Below are 380 nucleotides of genomic sequence, written 5' to 3'. Positions count from 1 at the left end.
ACCGGAGGGGAGGGAAAGGGAAAGGGGGCGGTGGCGGGGCGAGGGCGGGGGGGAGTGCTCATCTAGGACGGAAGCCGGGCGGGCCCAAGAGGCGCCGAAAGCCTTGTTTCTCCTCAGGGCTGGGGGGGGGAAGCGTCCTTGAAATTAAAATATTAAAAAAATAAAAATACTGTGAGTTATTTAGTCGGAAAGCTGAAAATGTACAGGAGGGGCCGGGACCACGCCCCGTTCTTTGCCCGTCCCCGGGTCCCCATAGGGTCGGGCCCGTCCTTGGGTGCTCCTCGGGGCCGCTGCGGAGCCCCCAGCCTCCAGGGAGAGCCGGCGTCAGGGAGCTGCAAGGTTGGCTCTAGGGCTTTCACTGATACTTCTGGAGTATGGTG

This window comes from Cygnus atratus, chromosome 11 (assembly GCF_013377495.2).
Source record: "Cygnus atratus isolate AKBS03 ecotype Queensland, Australia chromosome 11, CAtr_DNAZoo_HiC_assembly, whole genome shotgun sequence".
NCBI classification, from domain to species: domain Eukaryota; kingdom Metazoa; phylum Chordata; class Aves; order Anseriformes; family Anatidae; genus Cygnus; species Cygnus atratus.
This window is presented reverse-complemented; position numbering follows the sequence as displayed.